At 48.8% G+C, this 14,751-nt stretch overlaps 1 non-coding gene across 1 annotated transcript; it reads left to right on the forward strand.

Annotated features, from left to right (window-relative positions):
* The first annotated feature begins 1,143 nt into the window (after nucleotides 1-1,143).
* LOC112621846 lies at nucleotides 1,144-1,250 on the forward strand. The gene has a single exon (XR_003118784.1). It is a non-coding gene; the product is annotated as a U6 spliceosomal RNA (small nuclear RNA).
* Nucleotides 1,251-14,751: the final 13,501 nt, after the last annotated feature.

The following is a 14,751-nucleotide window of genomic DNA, read 5'->3' on the forward strand; positions in this document are numbered from 1 at the left end:
AAGGAAAATCATGTAACATAATCACAAAAGGTTGCGTTCACAATGATATCGGGGATCTCATGAAGGTTCCTTAATATAGATAACATTTTAACAATAGCCATATTTTAAGCAGTCATCTTTTTTCTCTACAATGTATTCCTGGACTGCTTTGTTAAAAAGTCACATTTTCTTTTAATAATTACTCATATCCTGAAGCAGCATCAAACAAAGTCTAATTCTAATGAATACATCATGAAAGCAAAAACATGGCCAGATGCGGTGGCTCAGGCCTGTAATCCCAACACTCTGGGAGGCCGAGGCAAGCCTGTTGCCCAGGCTGGAGTGCAGTGGCATAATCTTATCTCACTGCAACCTCCACCTTCCAGTTGCAAGCGATTTTCCTGCCTCAGCCTCCCAAGTAGGTGGAATTACAGGCACTCAACACCAAGCCTAGCTAATTTTTGTATTTTTAGTAGAGACAAGGTTTCCCTATGTTGGCCAGGCTGGTCTCAAACTCATGACCTCAGGTGATCCACCCACCTCGGCTTCCCAAAGTGCTGGGATTACAGATGTGAGCCACCATGCCTGGCCTCAGTTTTGGTACTTTGTGTATGTGTGTGAGATGGAGTTTTGCTCTTGTTGCCCAGGCCGGAGTGCAATGGCGCAATCTCAGCTCACTGCAATCTCTGCCTCCCGGGTTGAAGTAATTCTCCCGCCTCAGCCTCCCGAGTGGCTGGGATTACAGGCATATGCCACCATGCCCAGCTAATTTTATATTTTTAGTAGAGACAGGGCTTTGCCATATTGGCCAGGCTGGTCTCAAACTTGTGACCTCAAATGATCCACCCACCTCGGCCTCCCAAAGTGCTGGGATTGCAGGCGTGAGCCACCGTGACTGGCCAGTTTGAGTTCTTTCTATCAATCCACGTTTGTCTACTGACTCTTCCTCACCTTCATATTTTTAATTGAGTCCATCTAGTGAGTTTTAAATTTTTGTTGTTATATTTTTGTTTTAAAATTTCCATTTGAGGCTAGGTGTTGTGGCTCAAGCCTGTAATCCCAGCACTCTGGGAGGCCAAGGTGGTCAAATCATTTCAACTCAGGAGTTTGCCACCAACCTGGGTGACATGGCAAGACCCTGTCTCTACAAAAAATACAAAACTTGTGCTCGCTTCGGTAGCACATATACTAAAATTGGAAAGATGCAGAGAAGATTAGCATGGCCCCTGCACAAAGATGACACTCAAATTTGTGTTGTGTTCCATATTCTTGGTGGCTCATGCCTGTAATCCCAGCTACTCAGGAGGCTCAGGTAGTAGAATCGCTTGAACCTGGGAGGGGGAGGTTGCAGTGAGCTGAGATCGTGCCAGGGCACTCCAGCCGGGGTGACAAGAGCAAAACTCCATCTCAAAACCATAAAACAAAACAAGGCCGGGTGTAGTGGCTCATGCCTGTAATCCTGGCACTTTGGGAGGCGGAGGCAGGTGGATCACCTGAGGTCAGGGGTTCAAGACCAGGGCAACATGGTGATACCCCCGTCTCTACTACAAATACAAAAATTAAGCCAGGCATGGTGGCTCACGCCTGTATTCCCAGCACTTCAGGAGGCCAAGGGGGGCGGATCATAAGGTTAGGAGATCAAGACCATCCTGGCTAACATGGCGAAACCCTGTCTCTACTAAAAATACAAAAAATTAGCTGGGCATGGTCATGGGTGCCTGTAGTCCCAGCTACTCAGAAGGCTGAGGCAGGAGAATCGCTTGAACCCAGGAGGTGGAGGTTGCAGTGAGCCGAGATCGGGTCACTGCACTCCAGCCTGGGCGACAGAGCAAGATTCTGTCTCAAAAGAAAAAACAAATTAGCCAGGCGTGGTGGCGGGCACCTGTAATCCCAGGTACTCTAGAGGCCAAGGCAGTAGAATCGCTTGAACAAGGGAGGCAGAGGTTGCAGTGAGCTGAGATTGTGCCATTGCACTCTAGCCTGGGTGACAGAGCAAGACTCCATCTCGAAAAACAAAACAAAACAAAAAAATAGTAAAAGGATAGTAAGGGAATACTAAGCAACTCTACCCGTATAAATCCAACAAGTTGGATGAAATGGACCAATTCCTTGAAAACTACAAACTACCAAAAAACACTCAATATGAAACATAATTTTTAAAATCTTGTAGCAATTTTCAAAATTGAATTCATGGTTTTTTATTTTTATTTTACTTTATTGTGAGACTGAATCTCACTCAGTCACCCATACTGGAGTGCAGTGGCACAGTCACGGCTCACTGTGGCCTTGGCTTACTGGGGTCAGGTAATCCTCCCACCTCAGCCTCCTGGGTAGTTAGGACAGCCTCCCAAAGTGCAAAGATTACAAGCATGAGCCACTAGGCCCAGCCGAATCCTCTTTTTTTTTTTTTTTTTTTTTTTTGAGATGGTGTCTCAGTCTGTCACCCAGGCTGGAGTGCAATGGCACAATCTTGGCTCACTGCAACCTTTGCCTCCTGGGTTCAAGTGATTATTTTGCCTCAGCCTCCCAAGTAGCTGGGACCACAGGTGCCCACTACCATGCCCGGCTAATTTTTTGTATTTTTAGTACAGACAGGGTTTTATCATGTTGGCCAGGCCAGTCTCGAACTCCAGACCTCATGTGATCCACCCACCTCAACTTCCCAAAGTGTTAGGATTACAGGCATGAGCCACCACGCCTGTCTTTGAATTCATAGTTTTAGTATAAGAATTTCTTGTCTTCCTGGTCACATACTACTAATTTGGTACCCAGAGCCCCAGAGATAGTGAGCTGGGACTGGCAAAGATAGTGGGCTGGGACTGGGGCTCTGGGCAGTAAGAAACCACCCCCTCTCGGTCCCACGTCAGACAGGTGGGCCCCTATCCTTCTCCTGTAGAGTGTCCTCACCCACAATGGACCCTGGTAGCCCATCCGGCTCTGCGAGACTGGGCTAATCAGACCCTAGGAATTCAGGAACCAAGCCAGGGTCTCTGTGTCTATAGGTAGGATGGTCCCAAATGTTACTGCAAGGAAACGAGGAAATATACAAATAGGCAGAAATGAGGAGTGGGAGACCAGGGCCGTGTCTTTTCTTTGTAATGTTTGGGACTTCAGGTGTGGTCCCAGCAAAGAATGGCTTCTTGTATTTGTTTGTTTGTTTGTTTTTTTGAGTTGGAGTCTTGCACCATCGCCTGGGCTGGAGTGCAGTGGCACAATCTCTGCTCACTGCAACCTCCACCTCCTGAATTCAAGTGATTATCCCACCTCAGCCTCTTGAGTAGCTGGGAATATAGGTGCCCACCACCACGCCTGGCTAATTTTTTGTATTTTAAGTAGAGACATGGTTTCACCATGTTGGCCAGGCTGGTCTCGAACTCCTGACCTCAAGTGATCTGCCCGCCTTGGCCTCCCAAAGTGCTGGGATTACAGGCATGAGCCACATGTCTGGCCAATGCCTCCATTTCTGAGTGGACAGTCTCACTGCTCAGAGGAGCATCTGGCTGGCCTTCATTTGTTAAAGAGTATGTCAACAGAAGGGGGAAATGGATCCCCAAGGCCCACCCATTGGTAGTGGTTGAACTAAGTTTGGACATTCAGACATGGTGGGTCAAGTGCTTGTTAGAACCCCTTGGAAGCAAGAATGGCTGAGTAAATCAGGATTTTGTTGCAAAATGGAGTTGGTCCTGAATTCTCACAGTTAGAGTCATCAGCTGGGGAAGGAAAAATAACCCTTCCAGCAGCCCCCAGGATCAATGACTAAAGTGCAGTGGGCAGGCCTGGGGAGCCAGGAATGATGCAGGTGCACCCAAGCTCTGAAGGCAACCTCTACAAGCCAGTGCCAGTGGGTGGGGGCAGACAGAAATCCTCCCGGAACCTGTTGGGGCTAGAGCGAGTCGCCATGTCCCCAACATGCTTCCAGGGTGGTGGGGGCATCAGCAGCAGCATCACTGGATGGCCTGTTCTCCCATCCTCTGGTGTTTCACAGACTCACCATGAATAGGACAGATTTAGTGACCACTCAGGGACTTTTCAGAAATCTGGGGGTACCTTTTTCAGGTCTGGAAGCAAGAAACATCCCATGGCTGACAGTCCCCACCAGGGAAAGGAGAGCTGTATGAAGCAGCTTCCTCTTTACCCGGGCACAGATCCTGGGGGCTGGAGAAGGAGTGTTGACACCAAAGGACTGGCTTCTCCTGAGATGCCAAACTCGCCAGCTTCTGGGAGGATATGTGCATGTTTGGATATGTGCACATAATGAGTACACATGTTTGAATGTATGCATTGTGTGTATGTGTGTGTGCATTTGTGTGAGTCTGTGTGAGTGCATGAGGGAAGGTGTGGGATATATGAAGCCAGCCTGATGGAGTTTGGTGGCATTCTAGAGGCCCCTGAGAGGAAGGGAAAATGTGCATGTGTGTATGTGTGTGTGTGTCTGGGTGTCTGTGTGTGAGTAGGATGTGTGTGTCTGTGTGAGTGTAAGGATACATAACTGTGAGTTTGTGTCTTAGTCCGTTGAGACTGCTATAACAGAATGCCACAGACTGGGTGGCTTCTGAACAATAGAAGTTTATTACTCACAGTTCCTGAGGCTGAATGTCCAAGATCAAGACACTGGCAGACTCGTTGGCTGGTGAGGACCCACTTTCTGGTTCATAGACAGCGCCCTTCTTGCAATGTTCTTATGTGGCAGAAGGGGTGAGAGTTTCTTTGGGGCCTTGATGATAAGGGCACTAATCCTATTCATGGGGACTCTTCCCTCATGACCTAGTCACCTACCAAAGGGCCCCTCTCTCAAAACCATCACATTGGAGATTAAGGTTTAAGCATATGCATTTTTGGGGACACATTAACTCTATAGCAGTGTGTGTGTGTGAGCTTGAGTGTAAGTTGTGTGTGTCAGTGTATATATGTGTGAGTACATATAAGTATATGTGTGCAGGCGGCAGTGTGTGTAGGTGTGAGTGCGAGTGACTAATGTGAGCCTGTGTATGAAGGGGAATGAGTGTATTGTGAGTGTGAGTGGGTACATGTATGTTTGATGTGTGCATATAATGGGTACATGTATGTTTGAATTCATGCATATAATGGATACATGTATGTTTGAACATGTGCACATAATGGACACACATATGTTTGAATGTGTGCATTGCATATATGTGTGTGTGCATTTGTGTGAGTCTGTGTGAGTGCATGAGTGAATGGGATATGTGAATATATGTGTATGTGAGCTTTGAGTGTCTGCATTTGTAAGTATGTTTGTATGTGTGAGCATATGTTTGAACATGTGAGGTGGTGTGCATGATTTGCTATTTACTATTCTTTAGTAAAGAGCTAATTCTCAAGAATAGGAACAATGGAAAGAGGACATATTAGAGGAGAGTCACAGGGCAGAAATTCAGAAATGCAGGGTGGATTGAGGGCCCCAGAGAGGAGGAGGGAGAAATAAATGGTAGCCAGGGTGCTGCATGAATAAGCTGTAGAGCTGTTTTAGCAGATGCCAGTAGTGGGAAATTTGGAGAGAGAAAGAGATGTCTGGTGAGGATTTCCGGAAAATTTCCATGAAAGGATTTGCCTAAAGCATGTGGGCCTCCCTTTTGATGAAGCTGAAATGAAAGATTTACAAAAGTATACATTGCAAGGACTGGCTGAGAACAGTCAGATATATTCAGGTGATGCAAGGGAATAAAGGTCTAGCAGCTGTTGCTCTGGGACGTCCTGCTGTGTAAATTCCAAAGGACATTCAGAGAAGCTCTATATAGATTTGTAAAAAGATAATGTTTTGAAAGTGCATCAGGATATGATAAGTTTCTAAGAAAGAAACCCAAGGGGCGGAATAGCTGTTCCGCTATGACCATTGGCCCAATACCTCTCCAGGGAGCATGGCGGTGCATGGAAATGACATTTGATAGGAACCGCAAAGGCACAGCCACATTCATCAAAATATGTTCAGCTGTTTGCATTCACTCTGGCTCAAACATTAGAGGAGATTTCCTAACTGAAAGACCAGAGGCAGGGTGGGTGCCAGCATGGATTTCATTTGGTAAGTCCAGTGTCATGAGGGTTTCTTCCTATCTCTGCTTTGCTTTCTGTGATCAAAGCTTTATCACCAGGATGGCTCCCCTTCCTGGGTCCACATCATCTGTGTCACCACAACTTCATACCACACCATCTGGGTAAACAGGGAGACACTCTGGCCCAGGATGTCAAGAATGAGTCCTGAGGTCCACCTGGCCGGACAGTAATGACCATGGACTGGGAACAGGCTATGCTAAAGGACTGACGCCAACTGAGCTGCCTACTGAGCCAATCTGTTGTGGGTTGAACTGTGTCACTCTCTCTCCATATTCATTCACTGAAGCCATCGCCCCCAGTGACTATATTTGGAGACCTCTTTAAAAAGGTGTTTAAGTTAAAACAAGATCATTAACATGGGCACTAACCCAATATAAACTGTTCTAAGAAGAAGAGATTAGGATATAGACGTACAGAGGGAGGACCATGTGAAGACCCAGCAAGAAGACGGCCGTCTGCAAACCAAGGAGAGAGGCCTCAGGAGGAACCAACTTGCTGAGACCTTGGACTTCCAGCCTCCAGGACTGTAAGACAATATGTTTCTGGGGCTGAGTGGAGAGCCAGTGGATCCTGCCTCACATGTCCATGGGCTGGAAGAGGAGGGAGGCAAGAAGGATCGTCTTTTCTTCCTGATCCCTGAGATCTCTGCCTAGAGAACAGGTGCAGCAGTCTCTGGTCTCCTGGTAGTACCAGCCCTTGCCAATCTCACAATCAAAGTGGTCACTCACTGGACGTGACAGGAATGGAAAAGGAAAGAGAGCTAGGTTGTCACCCCCACAGCAGTATCTCCTGGGGAGGCAGAAGTTCCTATTTTAGGAACCAAGGTGGGAGCTTGACTTCCTTCTCAGGGTAGGGGCCAAGGGTGGGCTTCCTTTAGGGACCAGCAAGGTTCAGACACCAGCTGAGTTTGGATCTGTGGCCTTCGGGTTCTAGAGGACTCAGCCCCAATAGCAACAGGGTTTTGCTGTTGTTGTTGTTTGTTTGTTTTTTTGAGACAGAGTCTTGCTCTGTCACCCAGGCTGGAGTGCAGCAGCGTGATCTCAGCTCACTGCAACCTCCACCTCCCAAGTTCAAGTGATTCTCCTGCCTCAGCCTCCCAAGTAGCTGGGATTATAGGTGCCCGCCACCACACTCGACTAAGTTTTAGTAGAGATGGGTTTTTGCCATGTTGGCCAGGCTGGTTCGAACTCCTGACTGCAAGTCTTCCACCTGCCTCGGACTCCCAAGCTGCTGGGATTACAGGTGTGAGCTGCTGCAGGTGGCCTAAGACTGACTTCTTTTCCTCGCTCTGCCCCCACTGAATACCACAGGGGACTCCTGCTCCTGGAATGATCAGAGCCTCCTTGGGGCCAGCTGCCCCTCGGCAGCCACAGATGCTGAGCTGGGGACTCAGAGGACATCAGTGATGGCCAGCTTCTTCCCAAGAAGGCCCTCGTGCAGAGTGATGGTGGAGATGCCCCTGAATTTCTGGGCTGTGGGCGGAAGGGTTAGGGTGCAGAATGAATAGGGGGTGGGATCCAGTGTATATGGGGGCAGCCTGGATTTTGAATCCCAAGCTTGGAGGATACAGACCATCTGTTTCCGCAGTCTGACATCTGAAGCCCTGTCCTACACATTCCCAAAGCTCCTCCTTAAGCGTCTCGGTGGGCAGTGGGGACACCGCCCACTCTAGCAACTGAAAACACGAGGTCTTCCATTCCCAGCATGCCTTGCAGCCTGAGCATGTGACCAGAGCTCAGGCAAGGTCTGCTTTTCCAGGGGCATTCTTTCCGGTGATGGTGGTCACGTGGACCGTGTTGTCTCAGGGCAGCCATGCCCTCCCCAAATGCAAGTGTGTGGACTCCCTAGTACTCTGCCCATTAGTTCCCTTCTCCTATCTAATTAACCAGATCCATCTCTGTTGCTTGCAACTCATAAAGTGGCTGATACAAAAGGGAATGCAGCCCACCAAAGTCAGCCTGGGCATGTGGAAAAGGGTCCAGGGAGCAGGGCTGGACACCCCAGGACAGGGCAGCCATGGTGGGATCCTGGGTCAAATGTAAGGGGCCCCTGAAGTGAGAGAGGACAATGAAGGATCCACTGCACAGCCCAGTGAAAGCAAAACTGTCAGTCCCCGATGCCATCCTGCCCCAACCGTCCAACAGCCTGTGTGACTTTGGACCACCGCCTCCCCTCTCTGAGCCTGGCTTCTCCTACATGGGCTGGGGGCTGGCAGTGGTAATCTCCAGAGGGCCCCCTCCTCACCTTTGCCTCTCTGTCTCTGCATTTGGGCTGCCATGCTGGCAGCTCTGTGTGCTGTCTGCCTATCAGTCCGAAGCCTCTGGAGTCAGGTCAGGCCTTGGTCCCCCTGGGGAGTGCAGCAAGGTTTATTTTCTCTTTCCAGGCTTTGGCAAAAGGCTATCCCAGGTGGGGGGACAGCTTGGGGGGTTCCAGAGGCAGGAGGGAGATGAGCTCCAGACTGCCTAAGGCAAAACCAGGCTGTGTGGGGGCCCAGCCCAGGCTGGAGAAGCAGCTACCACTGGCAGGTATAAATAATGAAACGCTGCAGCTACTTACAGAACCACACTATTCAAAGGGTGCTTGTGGATTATCCTTGACTTCTCCTATGCACCTGAGGAGTGCCTGCTGTGTGTGTCCCCACCTCCTGGGGAAGCTGAGAGGCCTGGCTGCCTCTTCGGGTTTGAGTGAGGACAGCAGCTTGGTTCTTGGTTGAGCAGATTGCATCAGAGGTAGCCAAGCATTCAGGCCTCTGCTGCTCTCCCCCACCCCCCCCCCACCCCCGCCCCATGTTCCCCAGCCAGTCAGGGCTGCCAGGGACCCCTTTGCCCACACTGGCCACTGAGCTAAGAGGGGCTTCTGCCAGAGAGCCATTCATGAAAGTGTGTATCACACAAGGCCCAATCAGGAAAGGAGAAACCACTCTGGGTATTTCAGAGTGAACTTGTTGGTTACCCCGGTAGAATAGGGAGTTAAGAAACAGAAAGGGTAAAATGAGGCAAGTCAGAGATTAGCAACGCAGGAAGCCGCAAGCACCCCTAGGGTTGGTAAGACCCAGGTGGGAAGTGGATTTACTGGAGCCAAGGATCTGGGCCATAGGGTGGGGGCGGAGCCGTGGCAGGAGCTGACCACAGGGAGCTGGGACCACGGAGGGAGGGATTGTGCAGCAGGGGCTGTGGTTGAGGCACCGCCAGAGGCTTTACCCAGAGGGAGAGAGGGCAGGAGAAATTCCCTGGTTCCTCCTTTACCCCGACTTCTAGTCTTTTCCTTAAAACAATAGTAAAAGACACATAACAGGAAGTTTATCATCTGCACCATTAGAAATATACATAATATAATAAATATTTATTTATATTGTTTATTTATTTAAGACAGGGTCTCACTCTTTGCCCAAGCTGATGTGCAGTGGTGCAATCATAGCCCTCTGAAGCCTCCAATTCCTGAGCTTAAGTGATCCTCCCACCCTAGCCTCCTGAGTAGCTGGGACTACAGGCATGTGCCACCACACCTGACTAATTTTTAAATTATATGTAGAGATGGGGTCTTGCTATGTTGCCCAGGCTGGTCATGAACTGTCCTCAAGTGATCCTCCTGACTTGGCCTCCCAAAATGCTGGGATTACAGACATGAGCCACTGCACCTGGCCGGCACCACTTTTAAGTGTACAGTTCAGCAGTGTTAAACATATTCACATTGTTGTGCAACCATCGCCACCATCCATCCCGAGAAGTTGGTCATCTGGTCACACTGAAACTTTGTCCCCATTAAAAACTCCCCATTCCTCCTCCCCTAGGCCCTGGCAACCACCATTCAACTTTCTGTCTCTATGAGTCTGACTGCTCTAGATACCTCATGTAAATTGAATTATACAGGCTGGGCGCAGTGGCTCTCACCTGTAATCCCAGCACTTTGGGAGGCCAAGGTGGGTGGATCACCTGAGGTCGGCAGTTTGAGACCAGCCTGACCAACATGGCAAAACCCGGTCTCAACTAAAAATACAAAAATTCACTAGGCCTGGTGGCGTGTGCCTGTAATCGCAGCTACTCAGGAGGCTGAGACAGGAGAATTGCTTTAACCCAGGAGGCTGAGGTTGCAGTGAGCCGAGATCATGCTCCTGCACTCCAGCCTGGGCAACAGAGCGAGACTCTGTCTCTAAATAAATAAATAAATAAATTGAATTATACAGTATTATTTTGTGTGTGACTGACCTATTTCATTTAGCATAATGTCCTCAAGGTTCATCCATATCGTAGCATGTGTCAGGATTTCCTTCCTTTCTTCCTTTCTTCCTTCCTTTTTTTGGTCTTAGAGATGAGGTCTTGCTCTGTTGCCCGGTTGCAGTGCAGTGGCACAATCACAGCTCATTGCAGCCTTGAACCCCTGGGCTGTAGGGGTCCTCCTGCCTCAGCCTCCTGAGTAGCTGGGATTACAGGTGAGTGCCACCATGTCCAGCTTCCTTCCTTTTTAAGGCTGAATAATCTTCCATTGTATGAATGAGACCACATTTTGTTCATTCATTCATTCATTCATTCATCAATGGATGCTTGAATGCTTCTACCTTTTGGCTATTGTAAATAACGCCAATACACACATGGTGTACAAATATCTCTTTGACACCCTGCTTGCATTCTTTTGCTTATATACCCGGAAGTGGAACTGCTGAATCATATGGTAATTCTGCTTTAATTTGTTTGCGGAAGCGCCATACTGTCTTCCACAGCAGCTGCACCATTTTGCGCTCCCACTAGCAGTGCACAAGGCTTCCAGTGTTTTGTTTGTTTGCTTGTTTGTTTTGAGTCTCACTCTACCGCCCAGGCTGGAGTGCAGCGGTGCGATCTTGGCTCACTGCAACCTCTGCTTCCCAGGTTCAAGTGATTCTTGTGCCTCAGCCTCCTGAATACCTGGGATTACAGGTGTGCGTCACCTTGCCTGGCTAATTTTTATGTTTTTAGTAGAGACGGGTTTTCCCCATGTTGGCCAGGCTAGTCTTGAACTCCTGAACTCAAGTGATTGCCCCACCTCAGCCTCTGAAAGTGCTGGAATTACAGGTGTGAGCCACCACGCCCAGCCATCTTTTCTGTTTTTTGTTTTGTTTTTGAGACAAAGTCTCACTCTCACCCAGGTTGGAATGCAACGGTGTGATCTCGGCTCACCGCAACCTCCGCCTCCGGAGTCCAAGCAATTCTCCCGCCTCAGCTTCCTGAGTAGCTGGGATTACAGGTGTGTGCCACCACACCTGGCTAATTTTTATATTTTTAATAGAGACGGGGTTTCACCATGTTGGCCGGGCTGGTTTCGAACTCCTGACCTCAAGTGATCCGCCCATGGATGATAATGAGCAACAGAAGCATGGGTGGGTATCACCTTTAGCCCCCACAGACTGCTGTGGAATCCTGTTATTGCCACTGCCCAAATACCCCAGAGCGGCCCTCTTCTCTCCACCCTTTTGCCCTAGAACTCTTTCTCTCGCCTAGATGGGCATAGCAGCTTCCTTCACTCTGAAGCCTCATTGGATTTCTTTCTTTTCTCTCTCTCTCTCTCTTTTTTTTTTTTTTTTGAGACAGGGTCTTGCTCTGTTGCCCCGGCTGGAGTGCAGTGGTGTGATCACAGCTCACTGCAGCCTTGACCTCTCTGGCTCAAGCAATCTTCATCCTCCTGAGCAGTTGGGACTACAGGTGCACCACCATGCCTGGCTAATTTTAAAATTTTTTTGGTAGATATGGGGTCTCACTGTGTTGTCCAGGCTGGTCTTGAACTCCTGGGCTCAAGTGATACTCACTCCTGTCTTGGCTTCCCAAAGTGCTGGGATTACAGGCGTGAGTTGCTGCACCTGGCCCAGGAGGGGTTTTATAAAGCTCAAACCAACCACCTTCCCTTCTGACTTGAAGACCTCTCTGCCTCCCCATTAACCAAAGACAAATCTCAAACTCCTGAACATGGCACCCAACTTCCCTCTTCCCTACCTCATCTGCCCTCACTCCCACCTCCTACTTTGCTACAGATTGTCTGCAGTCCCCCCACCACCCCACACCCCCAACCTGCATGCAACTTCAACCTCCGTGACTTACTTGGTGAATTCATTTACCAGGACTATCATAACAAAGTACCACAGGCTGGGTGGCTTCAACAACAGAAATTTATTCTCTCACAGTTCAGGAGACCAAAAGTCCAAGATCGAGGTGTCAGCACAGTTGATTCCTCCTGTGGGCTGGGAGCAGCTATTTTATTTTATTTTATTATTTTATTTTACTTATTTTATTTTATTTTATTTTTTGAGACAGTCTCACTCTGTCACCCACGCTGGAGTGCAGTGGCGCGATCTCAGCTCACTGCAACCTCTGCCTCCCAGGTTTAAGTGATTCTCCTGCCGCAGCTTCCTAAGTAGCTGGGATTACAGGCAGGTGCCACCACACCTGACTTTTTTGTATTTTTGGTAGAGACCGGGTTTTGCCATGTTGGGCAGGCTGGTCTCGAAGTCCTGACCTCAGGTGATACACCCGCCTTGGCCTCCCAAAGTGCTGGCATTACAGGTGTGAGTCACTGCACCCGGCCTGCTGGGATCATCTATACAAGGCTTCCTATACCAGGTTTCTCTCCTTGGCTTGTACATGGCCATCTTCTCCCCATATCTCTTCACGAAATGATGAAATGTTCTTCTAGTATCCAAACTTTCCCTTTCTCTAAGGACACCCATTATGTTGGATTAGAGCTCACCCTTATAACTTCCTCTTGACTAATGACATCTGCATCAACCCTATTTCCAAGTAAGGTCACATTCTGGTGCGGGATTTCAACATATGACATTTTGAGGGGACACATTTTGTGGGGAAACCCTTGGCATATGCTGTTCCCTCCATCGGCACGCTCTTTCTTTCCTTCCTTCCTTCCTTCCTTCCTTCCTTCCTTCCTTCCTTCCTTTCTTTTCTTTCTTTCTTTTCAGACAGTGTCTCACTCTGTCACCTAGATTGGAGTGCAGTGGCACAATCTCAGCTCACTGCTACCTTCACCTGTCAGGTTCAAGCTATTCTCCTGCCTCAGCCTCCCAAGTAGCTGGGATTACAGGTGCCCACCACCATGCCCAGTTAATTTTTGTATTTTCAGTAGAGATGGAATTTCACCATGTTGGCAGGCTGGTCTCGAACTTCTGACCTCAAATGTTCTGCCCACTTCGGCCTCCCAAAGTGCTGGGATTACAGGCTGCGTCACCCTCCCAGCCTATGCTCTTCTTGTCTCTCCTCCCAAGTCCTCTCCCACTGCCCTGATAACTCTTTGTTGTTGGCCTGGAAGAGGCCGAATTCACCTTCTTCAGTGTTTCACTGTTGTCATTGAATGGCTGATGCTGTTGACACTACACTGGCAACCCTTTGAGAGCAGGACCAGACTAAGGACATTGAGTGGTGAGTTAGTTAAAGTAACATTAGCTGCTATAACAGATAAACCTCACAGGCTCTGTGGCCAAACACAGAAGTGTTTTTCTTTCTTGAATTGGAGGTTGGGTGTGGGTGGTTGGTTCGAGCTCCTGAGTCTCTGCCAATGCCACCAGCTCACTCCAAGGTCACCATGGGCATCACTACCTATCTGACAATGTGTCAGAGATGGGAGGATGGAAGGGGAGGTTTGCCTGGACCAACCTAATTCCATTGGTTGAAACTCAGTCATATGACCATGTGGCCACACCCACCTGCAGGGGAGGTTGGGAGATGTTGTCGCTGGTTGGGTGGCACAAGTCCACACTACAAGAGGGAAGCACACATCTTAAGGGGACAAGAGCCCATGTTACATGTATGTGCACCCAAAACCCCACACTCTGAGCCTGATGTTGAGAAAGGGGCATCTGAAACCTAGGGGCTTTCTTATTTTGTGTTCCAAAGCTGAACCCACTGGAGGGATATTGAGCCCAACCCCTTCTATGAGTCTGTTCTCTTTCCTGGACTGCCTGTGAGACATCCCCTATGACCCTATTTTGGGGAATTTGCTGGAGGACTCATGGCTTGGCTCTGTGTCTCCACCCAAATCTCATTGAATTGTAATTCCCATGTGGTGAGGGAGGGACGTGGTAGGAGGTGATTGGATCATGGGGGAGGTTTCCTCCACGATGTTCTCATGATACTAAGGGAGTTCCCCCGAGATCTGATGATTTAAAAGTGGCAGTTTCCCCTGAGTGTTCTTTCTCTCTGCTGCCTTGTGAAGAACGTACTTGCTTCTCTTTCACCTTCCACCATGATTGTAAGTTTCCTGAGGCCTCCCAGCCTTGCAGAACTGTGAGTCAATTAAATCTCTCTCCTTTATAAATTACCCAGTCTCAAGTAGTTTTTTTTTTTTTTTTTTTTTTTAAAGACAGTCTTGCTCTGTCACCCAGGCTGGAGTGCAGTGGCACGATCTCAGCTCACTGCAACCTTTGCCTTCTGTGTTCAACTGATTCTCCTGCCTCAGCCTCCCAAGTAGCTGGGATTACAGGCACATGCCACCACGCCCGGCTAATTTTTGTATTTTTAGTACAGACAGGGTTTCACCATGTTGGTCAGGCTGGTCTCTACCTCCTGACCTGGAGTGATCCACCCACCTCGGCCTCCCAAAGTGCTAAGATTACAGGTGTAAACCACCAAGGCCTTGGGCTAATTTACAAAGCATGTTCACTGCCACCATCTAATTTGATACTTTTTATAAAAAACATTTCTTCTGTCCCCATTTTAAAGACTGCAA

The sequence above is a fragment of the Theropithecus gelada genome, chromosome 3 (genome assembly GCF_003255815.1).
Source record: "Theropithecus gelada isolate Dixy chromosome 3, Tgel_1.0, whole genome shotgun sequence".
Lineage (NCBI taxonomy): Eukaryota > Metazoa > Chordata > Mammalia > Primates > Cercopithecidae > Theropithecus > Theropithecus gelada.